Source organism: Salvelinus alpinus, chromosome 14, assembly GCF_045679555.1.
Source record: "Salvelinus alpinus chromosome 14, SLU_Salpinus.1, whole genome shotgun sequence".
In the NCBI taxonomy this organism is placed as follows: domain Eukaryota; kingdom Metazoa; phylum Chordata; class Actinopteri; order Salmoniformes; family Salmonidae; genus Salvelinus; species Salvelinus alpinus.
In genome coordinates, this window is record NC_092099.1 from 53624321 (window position 1) to 53638762 (window position 14442).

At 45.3% G+C, this 14442-nt stretch overlaps 1 protein-coding gene across 3 annotated transcripts in view; it reads left to right on the top strand.

Annotated features, from left to right (window-relative positions):
* LOC139539092 (integrin beta-5-like) overlaps positions 1 to 14442 on the top strand; it is an 88977-nt gene that overhangs the window by 15798 nt on the left and 58737 nt on the right. The gene's annotated exons all lie outside the window — the stretch shown is intronic.

The following is a 14442-nucleotide window of genomic DNA, read 5'->3' on the forward strand; positions in this document are numbered from 1 at the left end:
TATTTTTGTTCAGTATACATTACCAGTCAAAGGTTTGGACACACCTACTCATTCAAGGGTTTTTCTTTATTTTTACTATTTTCTACATTGTAGAATAATAGTGAAGACATCAAAACTAGGAAATAACACATATGGAATCATATAGTAACCCAAAAAGTTTTAAACAAACAAACAAATCCAAATATATTTTATATTCTTCAAAGTAGCCACCCTTTCCTTGATGACAGCTTTGCACATTCTTGGCATTCTCTCAACCAGCTTCACCTGAAATGCTTTTCCAACAGTCTTCAGTTCCCACATATGCTGCTTTTCCTTCACTCTGCGGTCCAACTCATCCCAAACCATCTCAATTGGGTTGAGTTCAGGTGATTGAGGAGGCCAGGTCATCTGATACAGCACTCCATCATTCTCCTTCTTGGTCAAATAGCCCTTACACATCCTGGAGGTGTGTTGGGTCATTGTCCCGTTGAAAAACAAATGATAGTCCCACTAAGCGTAAACCAGATAGGATGGCGTATCGCTGCAGAATGCTCTGGTAGCCATTCTGGTTAAGTGTGCCTTGAATTCTCAATAAATCACTGACAGTGTCACCAGCAAAGCACCCCCACACCATCACACCACCTCCTCCATGCTTCATGGTGGGAACCACACATGCGGAGATCCTCTGTTCACCTAATCTGCGTCTCACAAAGATACGGCGGTTGGAACCAAAAATCTCAAATTTGGCCTCATTAGACCAAAGGACAGTTTTCCACCGGTGTAATGTCCATTGCTCGTGTTTCTTGGCCCGAGCAAGTCTCTTCTTCTTATTGGTGTCCTTTAGTAGTGGCTTCTTTGCAGCAATTCTACCATGAAGGCCTGATTTCACGCAGTCTCCTCTGAACAGTTCATGTTGAGATGTCTGTTACTTGAACTCTGTGAAGCATTTATTTGGGCTGCAATTTCCGAGGATGGTAACTCTAATGGACTTATCCTCTGCTGCAGAGGTAGCTCTCTGTCTTCCTTTCCTGTGGCGGTCCTCATGAGAGCCAGTTTCATCATAGCGCTTGATGGTTTTTGCGACTGCACTTGAAGAAACTTTCAAAGTTCTTGAAATGTTCCGTATTGACTGACCTTCATGTCTTATAGTAATGATGGACTGTCGTTTCTCTTTGCTTTTTTGAGCTGTCTACAGCTGCACCATCGAGAGCATCCTGACCGGTTGCATCACTGCCTGGTATGGCAACTGCTCGTCATCCAATCGCAAGGCACTACAGAGGGTAGTGAATACGGCCCAGCATATCACCAGGGCCAAGCCTCCTGCCATGGCCCAAAACAGTGACTGGAAATGTTGTTTTATCATTCTAGGAACTACTTCACAAAATAACCTTCATTATCACTGGTGTTGACAATGGAAGGCTGCTGGTCTGTGATCCCAAGTATATTATATCTCCTACCATTGTGGCCTTGAGTATGGCACTTAACCCCCCACAAAGTAAAATACTGCACTGATGGGCTACTGTTTAAAACACGTGGTCAACCCTCCATCTGGAGAGATATTGGATGTACAGACTTTTTATCCAACCCTGCTCCTACACACCCTAGTCAGCTTATCAAGGGACTGTTGAGCAGCTGATTTTTTACAATGTGTTAGAGCAGGGCTGGAGCAAAAGCCTGCACATACAGGACTCTCCTGGAGTATGGTTGGCGGCCCTGCAACATTATAATTACTGTACAACCAAATACTTTTTATGTCTTTATAAAATAATTCCCTCATTCAATGGACGAGGGATCCAATTGCTAAGGGGGGCAACTTCAAAGCAAGGTAGCTAACTAAGACGTTTATCTATTTGTAAGGATAAGATATTCAGGGTTGATTACAGAGCGACGTACAGTGCATTCATCTTAAGATAGCTAGGTGGGACAACCACATATCACAGTCATTGTAAGTACGTTTTTCCTCAAAGTAGCTGTCAGTAAAGTCATGTGAGAGAACATTTTTGTAAGCTGATTTACTTGCATTTCTACACAATAAAACAATTCTAAAATGCTATTTTGAGAACAGTGAACACAAATTATGATGATGTGTAGCCTAACGGGTGCGCAATGATGTGCCAAATCTTGATTTAGAGCATTATTAAAGGGAAGGCATTAGAATAAGCCGGAGCCGGTCCGTCGTCAGTATTGTGGAATAATTTGAATGTTAAGGTAAGATTTGAATTTAGAAAGCGGATCCGAGAGCAGCGCTGCTTTTCTTTCGATCCTATCAGTATCGACACATGCCTCAATAACGCACTTAGCGAATGCTCTCTCTGCGTGGCATTTTGGAAAACGCATGTTGCACTTTCGTCTGTTGCAGGAAAGATGCACTGTTAAAACACTCGTAAGCCTAAGTTCCATTGCTATTGGGAAACCTGGCCCACGTGGTTAATTGTGTTTCAACATCAAATCTAATTTTATTTGTCACATGCGCCAAATACAACAGGTGTTTCACCTTACAGTGAAATGCTTACTTAAAAACCATTAATTTAACCAAGAATGCAGTTAAGAAAATCCCTAAAAAGTAAGAGATAAGAATAACAAATAATTAAAGAGCAGCAGTAAATAACAATAGCGGGGTTATATACAGGGGGTACCGGTATAGAGTCAATGTGTCAATGTGCGGGGGCACCGGTGTCGAGGTAATTGAGATAATTATGTCCATGTACGTAGAGTTATTAAAGGGACTATGCATAGATATTAACAGAGAGTAGCAGCAGCGTAGGTGGGGGGGGATGCAAATAGTCTGGGTAGCCATTTGATTAGATGTTCAGGAGTCTTATGGCTTGGGGGTAGAAGCTGTTTAGAAGCCTCTTGGACCTAGGCTTGGCGCTTTAGTACCGCTCGCCGTGCGGTAGCAGAGAGAACAGTCTATGACTAGGGTGGCTGGAGTCTTTGACAATATTTATGAACTTCCTCTGACACCACCTGGTATCGAGGTCCTGGATGGCAGGAAGCTTGGCCCCAGTGGTGTACTGGGTCATATTCACTACCCTCTGTAGTGCCTTGCGGTCGGATGCCGAGCAGTTGCCATACCAGGCAGTGATGCAACCCATCAGGATGCTCTTGATGGTGCAGCTGTAGATCCTTTTGAGGATCTGAGGACCCATGCCAAATCTTTTCAGTCTCCTGAGGGGGAATAGGTTTTGTCGTGCCCTTTTCACGACTTTCTTGGTGTGCTTGGACAATGTTAGTTTGTTGGTGATGTGGACGCCAAGGAACTTGAAGCTCTCAACCTGCTCCACTACAGCCCCGTCGATGAGAATGGTGGCGTGCTCGGTCCTCCTTTTGCTGTAGTCCACTATCATCTCCTTTGTCTTGATAACATTTGGCCCATGGTGTGTTCTTGCCATTTAGATGGAATGCATTCTTCTCTTCCTTTGTTTCAGAAAAACAATGCTCTAAGAAACGTAAGGGGACGTGGGATCACTGCACATCTTAATCACTTTGAATTCTGCACTGTTTAAATCCTCAGGCTTGTCTATATTGATAGAGGAGCCTGAGGATTTTCAAATCTTGAGGCTCCTCTAAAATCAGATTTTTAGGACAGAAATGTCAGGGCTTTTTTACTTCTTTGAAATCTCAAGTCACTTGTCCAAAAATAAAGAATATTTTGCAACACCATGGGCCAAAACGTTATTGGTATGGCATTTTATTGTTAGTGCATTGTTGGTTAAGGGCTTGTAAGTAAGCGTTTCACCTCAAGGTCTACACCTGTTGTATTCGGCGCATGTGACAAATAACATTTGATTCGATATATTGGCCTCAATTAGAGATTTGTACAGGATCTATTGAAACTCTTAGCGTGGGGCTACACGCCAACACGCAGAGGTCCGACCCTGTGGAATTGTTCTTCCCAAAGCCCCAGGGTCTCCCTCACTCCCTTACTGATTCCTTATTTGTCTTAATTGAATGTAGGGACGGGGACTGGGGATTGAGGCTGAATGAATAATGGTAGTGAATGGGGGGAATCCCATCTCTCTATTGCCAGGGTGATGGGTCTTGTGGAATTGTTCTTCACAAAGCCCCAGTGTCTCCCTCACTGATTCTTATTTGTCTTAATTGAATGTAGGGATGGGGAATGGGGATGGCGGCTGAATGAATAATGGTAGTGAATGGGGGGGAATCACATCTCTCTATGGCCAGGGTGATGGGTCTAACTCTGTCTTTTGTTCTGCAGCGGGGGATTTTGCTGTGCAGACCTCTGAGTGCCAATCTGTCCTCCTAAAGAGAACATGAAGGAGCTGAAAGCCCAGAGGCTCGTTACCAATGAATCTATCCTTGATTCCTTGCATCATATCTCCTCGCCTCCTTCTCAAATCGCATTGGAGGAGATGATCTAGGCTCCCTCCCCTCTGACCTTGTCCTCCAATGCCTTTTGAGAAGGAGGCGAGGAAAGAGGACATGAGGAATCAAGGAAAAACGTATTGTGAAAGCATCCCAGGTGTCAGTGTAACAGTATAACTTTAGTACGTCCTCTCGCCCCGACCTCGGGCGCGAACCAGGCACCCTCTGCACACATCAACAACTGACACCCACGAAGCGTCGTTACCCATCGCTCCACAAAAGCCGCGGCCCTTGCAGAGCAAGGGGAAACCCTACTTCAGGTCTCAGAGCAAGTGACGTAACCGATTGAAATGCTATTAGCGCGTACCCGCTAACTAGCTAGCCATTTCACATCCGTTACACTCATCCCCCTTTCCCGCAGCAACCAGTGATCCGGGTCAACAGCATCAATGTAACAGTATAACTTTAAACCGTCCCCTCGCCCCGACACGGGCGCGAACCAGGGACCCTCTGCACACATCAACAACGGTCGCCCACGAAGCATCGTTACCCATCGCTCCACAAAGGCCACGGCCCTTGCAGAGCAAGGGGAAACCCTACTTCAGGTCTCAGAGCAAGTGACGTAACCGATTGAAATGCTATTAGCGCGTACCCGCTAACTAGCTAGCCATTTCACATCCTTTACATGGGATGTGTCCCAGATGGCACCCTATTCCCTATGTAGCGCACTACTTTTCACCACGGCTCATTGTGCTCTGGTTAAAAGTAGTGCCATTTATAGGTAATACGGTGCCATTTGGGACGTAACCAGGGTCTCTTGCTGCAGCCTCGCTGGGGGGCCTGATGCTGCATGTCAATGTCCTCACAACAAGAGTTTGTTGGTGAAACCAAAGGCGATGGAAGAACAAAGATCACATGGTAACAGACGTGTGTTAACTCCAGTGTAGAAAGTTAAGTCCATATTCTATTTAAGACAGCACTCTCTCAAATCCTGAAGAGTACTAAATATGTCCCATACGTACAAACAGATTAGGCTGTTAAGACTACACCAACAGCGGGGGATTTTGCTGTGCAGACCTCTGAGTGCCAATTCTATCAGGCTCTGTCTCTCAGGGAGTATGTTGTATGTTGTTGTTGTTGAATGCTACGGTGAAGGAGACAAAGTACAGTCTAAAGGCATTTTAATCGCATACTGCAGGACATTTCTACTTGGTAACAATGAACAACTTCTTCAGGGTTAGGAGAATCTAATAGAATTTACCACATATCATTTTGTCTTGAAATTCACAGAGTACTATCAAATGTCATTGTCAAATATGAGAATAGTTTTCCCCTGAGTAAAGGAGATTGTCCTGCTGGGCTACCGTTTACAACATCTTCTTAAAATTAGTGTGTTTTGGCAGCCAGCGTATCACAGCTGTATCAACTTTTGCTCATGCACGCAAGCACACACACCGCATCTGCTACACCCCCCCCCCCCCCCACTTAATTTCCCTCAACCTCTGAGCTAACAGGCCAACTGTGTAACGCAGTCAGTCAACTCTTTCATTGAGACAAACTGGTGAATCATCTGCTGCTCCCTCTACTCCACTTCTCTATTCCAGCCCTCTCTCCCAATCACAGCAGTGATGTCCTGTGATTTGCAGATGGATATGGCAGCTCTGCTTCTAGCTCCTATAGGAGCAATTTTATTTTTTGTGTGTTATTTCTTACATTATTAGCCCAGAATTAGTTTTCTGTTATTACATACAGCCAGAAAGAACTTTTGGATATCATAGCGGCGGTAACTCACCAGCATTACGACCAGGAGTGCGATTTTCCTGAGTTGGATCCTTTGTTCGTACCCCGCAGGGCAATTGAACTTGTTCCAGAGGCTGCTCCGAAACACCGCCGGCGGGGAAGAGGTATTCGTAGTGGACTGCTAGTCCGACTCGGGAGGCGTGCACACCATCCACCGCTTTCGAGTATATTACTCGCTGGTGTTGGGTCTCTGGATAATAAAGTGGATGAGCTCAGGGCGAGGATCTCTTTTCAGAGAGACATCAGGGATTGTGGCATACTCTGTTAGACGGGAACATGGCTCACTCGGGATGTACTGTCCCCGTCCGTACAGCCATCTGGGTTCTCAGTACATCGCGCAGACAGGAATAAAGAACTCTCCGGGAAGAAGAAAGGGGGGGGTGTATGTTTCATGATTAACTACTCATGGTGTGATTGTGCTAACGTACAGAAACTCAAGTCCTTCTGTTCACCTGCCCAATAATACCTCAAAATCAAATGCCGACCGTATTTCCTCCCAAGAGAATTCTCTTCGGTTATAGTCACAGCCGTGTATATTCCCCCTCAAGCCGATACCACGACGGCCTCAAAGAACTACACTGGACTTTATGCAAACTGGCAACCACATATCCTGAGGCTGCATTTATTATAGCTGGGGATTTTAACAAAGCAAATTTGAGGAAAATGCTACCGAAGTTCTACCAACACCTTGACTGTAGTACTCACGCTGGTAAAACATTGGACCACTGCTACTCAACTTTTTGAAAATGCCTACAAGGCCCTCTCCCGCCCTCCCTTCAGCAAATCTGATCATGACTCTCTTTTGCTTTTCCCTTCCTATAGGCAGAAACTCAAACAGGAGGTACCTGTGCTAAGGTCTATTCAACGCTGGTCTGACCAATCGGAATCCATGCTTAAATATTGTTTTGATCACACACACTGGAATATGTTCCGGGTAGCCTCTAAGAATAACCTTGACGGATACAGTGACTGAGTTCATCAGGAAATGTATAGGGGACTTTGTACCCACTGTGACTCTTAAAACCTACCCAAACCAGAAACCGTGGATAGATGGCAACATTCGCACAAAACTGAAAGTGCGAACCACTGCATTTAACCATGGCAAGGTGACTGGGAATATGGCCAAATACAAACAGTGTAGTTATATCCGTAAGGCAATCACAGACAAAACGTCAGTACAGAGACACAAAGTGGAGTCACAATTCAACAACATGAGACGTATGTGGCAGGGTCTACAGACAATCACGGACTACAAAGGGAAAACCAGCCACGTTGCGGACAGATGTCTTGCTTCCGGACAAGCTAAACACCTTCTTCGCCCGCTTTGAGGATAACACAATGGACTGTGGGCTCTCCTTCTCTGTGGCCGACGTGAGTGAGACATTTAAGCGTGTTAACCCTCGCAAGCTGCCGGCCCAGACGGCATCCCTAGCCGCGTCCTCAGAGCATGCGCACACCAGCTGGCTGGTGTGTTTACGGACATATTCAATCAATCCCTATACCAGTCTGCTGTCCCCACATGCTTTAAGATAGGCACCATTGTTCCTGTTCCCAAGAAAGCCAATATAACTGAACTAAATGACTATCGCCCTGTAGCACTCACTTCTGTCATCATGAAGTGATTTGACAGACTAGTCAAGGATCGTATTACCTCCACCCTAACTGTCACCCTTGACCCACTTAAATTTTCTTACCGCCCCAATAGGTCCACAGACGATACAATCGCCATCACACTGCACACTGCCCTATCCCATCTGGACAAGAGGAATACCTATGTAAGAATGCTGTTCATTGACTACAGCTCAGCATTCAACACCATAGTACCCTCCAAACTCATCATTAAGCTGGAGTCCCTGGGTCTTGACCCCACCTTGTGCAACTGGGTCCTGGACTTCCTGACGGGTCGCCCCCAGGTGGCGAGGGTGGGAAACAACATCTCCACTGCACTGATTCTCAACACTGGGGCCCCACAAGGGTGCGTTCTCAGCCCCCCTCCTGTTCACCCACGACTGCGTGGCCATTCACACCTCCAACTCAGTCATTAAGTTTGCAGACGACACAACAATGGTAGGCTTGATTGCCAACAGCAACGAGACAGCCTACATGGAGGAAGTGAGGGCCCTCGGAGTGTGGTGTCAGGAAAATAACCTCTCACTCAATGTCAGCAAAACAAAAGAGATGATTGTAAACTTCGGGGAACAGCAAAGGGAGCACCCCCCTATCAACATCAACGTGACAGCAGTGGAGAAGGTGGAAAGTTTTTCACACTGCCCTATCCCATCTGGACAAGAGGAAGACCTACAGTGGGGAGAACAAGTATTTGATACACTGCCGATTTTGCAGGTTTTCCTACTTACAAAGCATGTAGAGGTCTGTAATTTTTATCATAGGTACACTTCAACTGTGAGAGACGGAATCTAAAACAAAAATCCAGAAAATCACATTGTATGATTTTTAAGTAATTAATTTGCATTTTATTGCATGACATAAGTATTTGATACATCAGAAAAGCAGAACTGAATATTTGGTACAGAAACCTTTGTTTGCAATTACAGAGATCATACGTTTCCTGTAGTTCTTGACCAGGTTTGCACACACTGCAGCAGGGATTTTGGCCCACTCCTCCATACAGACCTTCTCCAGATCCTTCAGGTTTCGGGGCTGTCGCTGGGCAATACGGACTTTCAGCTCCCTCCAAAGATATTCTATTGGGTTCAGGTCTGGAGACTGGCTAGGCCACTCCAAGACCTTGAGATGCTTCTTACAGAGCCACTCCTTAGTTGCCCTGGCTGTGTGTTTCGGGTCGTTGTCTTGCTGGAAGACCCAGCCACGACCCATCTTCAATGCTCTTACTGAGGGAAGGAGGTTGTTGGCCAAGATCTCGCGATACATGGCCCCATCCATCCTCCCCTCAATACGGTGCAGTCGTCCTGTCCCCTTTGCAGAAAAGCATCCCCAAAGAATGATGTTTCCACCTCCATGCTTCACGGTTGGGATGGTGTTCTTAGAGTTGTACTCATCCTTCTTCTTCCTCCAAACACGGCGAGTGGAGTTTAGACCAAAAAGCTCTATTTTTGTCTCATCAGACCACATGACCTTCTCCCATTCCTCCTCTGGATCATCCAGATGGTCATTGGCAAACTTCAGACGGGCCTGGACATGCGCTGGCTTGAGCAGGGGGACCTTGCGTGCGCTGCAGGATTTTAATCCATGACGGCGTAGTGTGTTACTAATGGTTTTCTTTGAGACTGTGGTCCCAGCTCTCTTCAGGTCATTGACCAGGTCCTGCCGTGTAGTTCTGGGCTGATCCCTCACCTTCCTCATGATCATTGATGCCCCACGAGGTGAGATCTTGCATGGAGCCCCAGACCGAGGGTGATTGACCGTCAACTTCAACTTCTTCCATTTTCTAATAATTGCGCCAACAGTTGTTGCCTTCTCACCAAGCTGCTTGCCTATTGTCCTGTAGCCCATCCCAGCCTTGTGCAGGTCTACAATTTTATCCCTGATGTCCTTACACAGCTCTCTGGTCTTGGCCATTGTGGAGAGGTTGGAGTCTGTTTGATTGAGTGTGTGGACAGGTGTCTTTTATACAGGTAACGAGTTCAAACAGGTGCAGTTAATACAGGTAATGAGTGGAGAACAGGAGGGCTTCTTAAAGAAAAACTAACAGGTCTGTGAGAGCCGGAATTCTTACTGGTTGGTAGGTAATCAAATACTTATGTCATGCAATAAAATGCAAATAATTTCCTTAAAAATCATACAATGTGATTTTCTGGATTTTTGTTTTAGATTCCGTCTCTCACAGTTGAAGTGTACCTATGATAAAAATTACAGACCTCTACATGCTTTGTAAGTAGGAAAACCTGCAAAATCGGCAGTGTATCAAATACTTGTTCTCCCCACTGTATGTAAGAATGCTGTTCATTGACTATAGCTCAGCATTCAACACCATAGTACCCTCCAAGCTCATCATTAAGCTTGGGGCCTTGGGTCTGAACCCCGCCCTGTGCAACTGGGTCCTGGACTTCCTGACGGGTTGACCCCCAGGTGGTGAAGGTAGGAAACAACACCTCCACTTCGCTGATCCTCAACACTGGGGCCCCACAAGGGTGAATGCCTAGCCCCCTCTTGTACTCCCTGTTCACCCATGACTGCATGGCCTGGCACGTCTCCAACACAACAGTAGTAGGCCTGATTACCAACAATGATGAGACAGCTTACAGGGAAGAGGGGAGTGCCCTGGGAGACTGGTGCCAGGAAAATAAATAATCTCTCACTCAACGTCAACAAAACAAAGGAGTTCATCGTGGACTTCAGGAAACAGCAGAGGGAGCACGCCCCTATCCACATCGATGGGACCGCAGTGGAGAAGGTGGAAAGCTTAAAAGTCCTTGGCGTACACATCACTGACGATCTGAAATGGTCCACCCACACATACACTGTGGTGAAGAAGGCACAACAGTGCCTCTTCAAACTCAGGAGGCTGAAGACATTTGGCTTGGCCCCTAAAACCCTCACAAACTTTTAGAGATGCACAATTGAGAGCATCCTGTCGGGCTGTATCACCACCTAGTACGGCAACTGCACCGCCGGCAGCGGCAGGGCTCTCCATAGGGTGGTGTGGTCTGCCAAACGCATCACCGGGGGCAAACTACCTGCCCTCCAGGACTGAAAACAGCTCTTATCTCAAGGCCATCAGACCTGTTAAATAGCCATCACTAGCCGGCTTCCACCCGGTTAAGCAATCCTGCACCTTAGAGGCTGATGCCCTATATACAGTTGAAGTCAGAAGTTTCATACACCTTAGCCAAATACATTTAAACTCAGTTTTTCACAATTCCTGACATTTAATCCTAGTAAAAATTCCCCGTCTTAGGTCAGTTCGGATCACCACTTTATTTTAAGAATGTGAAATGTCAGAATAATAGTAGAGAGAATGATTTATTTCAGCTTTTATTTCTTTCATCACATTCCCAGTGGGTCAGAATTTTACATACAATCAATTAGTATTTGGTAGCATTGCCTTTAAATTGTTTAACTTGGGTCAAACGTTTCGGGTAGCCTTCCACAAGCTTCCCACAACAAGTTGGGTGAATCTTGGCCCATTCCTCCTGACAGAGCTGGTGTAACTGAGTCAGGTTTGTAGGCCTCCTTGCTCGCACATGCTTTTTCCGTTCTGCCCACAAATGTCTATAGGATTGAGGTCAGGGCTTTGTGATGGCCACTCCAATACCTTGACATTGTTGTCCTTAAGCCGTTTTGCCACAACTTTAGAAGTATGCTTGGGGTCATTGTCCATTTGGAAGACCCATTTGCGACCAAGCTTGAACTTCCTGACTGATGTCTTGAGATGTTGCTTCAATATATCCACATAATGTTCCTACCTCATGATGCCATCTATTTTGTGAAGTGCACCAGTCCCTCCTGCAGCAAAGCACCCCCACAGCATGATGCTGCCACCCCCGCGCTTCACGGTTGGGATGGTGTTCTTCGGCTTGCAAGCATCCCCCTTTTCCCTCCAAACATAACGCTGGTCATTATGGCCAAACAGTTCTATTTTTGTTTCATCAGACCAGAGGACATTTCTCCAAAAGTATGATCTTTGTCCCCATGTGCAGTTGCAAACTGTAGTCTGGCTTTTTTATGGTGGTTTTGGAGCAGTGGCTTCTTCCTTGCTGAGCGGCCTTTCAGGTTATGTCGATATAGCACTCGTTTTACTGTGGATATAGATACTTTTGAGCCTGTTTCCTTCAGCATCTTCACAAGGTCCTTTGCTGTTGTTCTGGGATTGATTTGCACTTTTCGCACCAAAGTACGTTCATCTCTAGGAGACAGAACGCGTCTCCTTCCTGAGCGGTATGACGGCTGCGTGGTCCCATGGTGTTTATACTTGCATACTATTGTTTGTCCAGATGAACGTGGTACCTTCAGGCGTTTGTAAATTGCTCCCAAGGATTAACCAGACTTGTGGAGGTCTACAATTGGCTGATTTCTTTTCATTTTCCCATGATGTCAAGCAAAGAGGCACTGAGTTTGAAGGTAAGCCTTGAAATACATCCACAGGTACACCTCCAATTGAATCAAATGATGTCAATTAGACTATCAGAAGCTTCTAAAGCCATGAAACCATTTTCTGGAATTTTCCAAGCTGTTTAAAGGCACAGTCAACTTAGTGTATTTAAACTTCTGACCCACTGGAATTGTGATACAGTGAAATAATCTGTCTGTAAACAATTGTTGAAAAAATGACTTGTGTCATGCACAAAGTAGATGTCCTAACCGACTTGCCAAAACGATAGTTTGTTCACAAGAAATTTGTGGAGTGGTTGAAAAACAAGTTTTAATTACTCCAACCTAAGTGTATGTAAACTTCCGACTTCAACTGTACATAGACATGGAATCACTGGCCATTTTAATAATGGAACACTAGCCACTTTAATAATGTTTAAATAATGTTTGCATACTGCTTTACTCACCTCATGTGTATATACTGTATTCTATTCTACTGTATTTTAGTCAATCCCATGCCGACATTGCTCAATCTAATATTTATATATTTCCATTCTTTTACTTTTAGATGTGTGTGTATTGTGAATTGTTTTTAGATACTACTGCACTGTTAGAATACTACTGCACTGTTGGAGCTAGGAACACAAGCATTTCGCTACACCCATAATAACATTATGCTAAATATGTGTATGTGACCAATAGACTTTATTTGATTTGGTTCCCCGTCTTTTTACTCCAGCAGCTTTATCTCATAGCTACTAGTTTCCCTAATGAGCCAGTGTTTGAATGAGGTAAGTTCCTCGTGACTCACATGTCCCCTAAATCTCATTACCTCGTTAGGAAGAGGACTAGCTGTAGTGAACAAGGAAGAGCGACGGTCGGACAGGCTTTCTATGTGTTGCGCTGTAGTGGACGAGGTTGAGAGACTGGCTGACAGGTCTTCCATGTGTTATGCTGTAGTGGACGAGGTTGAGAGACTGGCTGACAGATCTTCCATGTGTTATGCTGTAGTGGACGAGGTAGAGGGACTGCCCAGGAGAAACGTCCCACAATTCTGCAGTCATGTCCGGTTCTTCAGCCAAGAATGTTGTGATGCTGGTGCATATGGAATAAAGTTCTTTTGTTGATTGTCTTTCTTCCATGACTCGTGTTTCCTTGGTAGCTTAGAATACCACCTAGATTTGGTTTGGAAAGTTGTCGCAGGGTGCTGATGTCATGACTGTTTACTCCTCCACAAAGCCACTCCAACACACATTGCTTATTATCATGCAGCAGTTTTGTATTAGTCTTTCCTCCGCCTTCGAAGTGTACAGGATTGTTCAGTCTTTTAGGACACACAGGCTCTCTCAGCATGGTCTCTGACCTCTTCATCACTAGGCCTGTTGATGTTCGCTTCTCATTGAACGAGGAAGGCTAACCCTGAGATGCGTCTGTAAACTCCTATGGCATCTAATAACATAGTAGTCAAATTAAAATAAATAAAAAAATGTATTGGTCACATACACATGGTTAGCAGATGTTAATGCGAGGGTAGCGAAATGCTTGTGCTTCTAATTCTGACAATGCAGTAATATCTAACAAGTCATCTAAAAATTCCCCAACAACTACCTAATACACACAAATCCAAAGGAGTGAATGAGAATATGTACATATAAATATATGGATGAACGATGGTCTACAGCCAGAAAGAAGATATAGCCAAGGAAACCCAGAGGAAGAGAGATGAGATCATGTATTCTAAGTGGCAGGGCTCTGCTCTGTCCCCAAAAGACTCAGATCTGTGAGTTACGTGTGGAGCTGAAGCCAACATCAACACAGCCCTAACGTCCAAGTGTTTGGCTTTGGGGCTGCAGTCCAAGAGGCTGTGGGCGTTAGAGTCTTTGCTGAGAGCTGAACCCCTCACATCTTCACATCCCACGACCCCTCAGATCTCCTGCAGACTGGTGTAGTGCTCCTTCCCTTATCTGGAACCACTGGGATGCGGATGAGTGGCTCCCAAAGATGTCGCCGTACTGGATGGCCACCGTTTTGCAAGCTCCTCTTTCCTCTATTCCTCCATTCTACTGGCTACTAGCCACTCAATAATAAGATGGATGACCTCTACATATCACCAACTGGTGTGATAACTCCAGCATGGTGGAAGTGTCGACCCACTGTTCACCTGTCTTGGAATACCTGATGGTCAAATGCTGACCTTTCTACCTCACGAGGGAGTTTTCAGTTGTTATCATGACTTGCATACATTCCACCTCAGGACAAGAAAAATAACAAGCTGGCACTTAACGAACTGTACAAGGCTATGAACAAGCAAGAAAATCTACATCC